At 40.3% G+C, this 722-nt stretch overlaps 1 protein-coding gene across 1 annotated transcript in view; it reads left to right on the forward strand.

Moving 5' to 3' along the window:
* LOC119592556 (GTP-binding protein Rhes-like) overlaps positions 1–722 on the forward strand; it is a 76,531-nt gene that overhangs the window by 70,667 nt on the left and 5,142 nt on the right. The gene's annotated exons all lie outside the window — the stretch shown is intronic.

The raw sequence follows: 722 nt of genomic DNA on the forward strand, positions 1-722 counted from the left end.
CAGGCCTCTCGCGTGGGAAGACTAAAAATCCATCCCCGTTTCTCGCGCGACAACGCCATCCAGCAAGGGACATAAAACTTACATTTAGCCATCCGGTCAGAATTTCCAGGTGGTTACCCAGACAATTTTCCGTTTTTTTCGGTTTCACTCCTGATGGCAGACTAAACTAAACACGGCAAATTCAGATCGAAGTATTGAAAAGCCGCCGGATTAACGGATTAAGGTACAGACTAAAGGATTTCTTCACAGCAGGCGCTCTCCTTAGCTCTCTTCCATCTAATCTTTTGGCATCATATTCTGCAATATCGTCAGAAAACTCTCTTGCAGCCAGTCATCGTAGCCTAGAAGTGAACATGAGGCGTAATCTTCTCCCTCAACGATCCGTTTTTGCGGAAAAGAAGGTTGCATGAGATTAAGCAACATTTTACTGTCATTTTTCTTTTTTTACACAAAAGCAGATTCGATAATTTCTCGGATTATGCTTATATATTTTTAAACGCAATTCTGAGAACTATTCAGTTTGTAAATCCCTCATTGTCGAATATCCATGTCGCAAAAATGTCAACAATTTTTTGCAATTTAGAGCCGGTAGCAAAATCATGAAACATGAACGCAAAACTCATGTAATTAAGGGAACAAAAGAGAGATCAACTATTGGCTTCATCGAACACAAACACGCATTAATCACACAGACGCTTACTGAGTAGTGTGGTTATGGTTAA

The sequence above is a fragment of the Penaeus monodon genome, chromosome 30 (assembly GCF_015228065.2).
Source record: "Penaeus monodon isolate SGIC_2016 chromosome 30, NSTDA_Pmon_1, whole genome shotgun sequence".
In the NCBI taxonomy this organism is placed as follows: Eukaryota; Metazoa; Arthropoda; class Malacostraca; order Decapoda; family Penaeidae; genus Penaeus; species Penaeus monodon.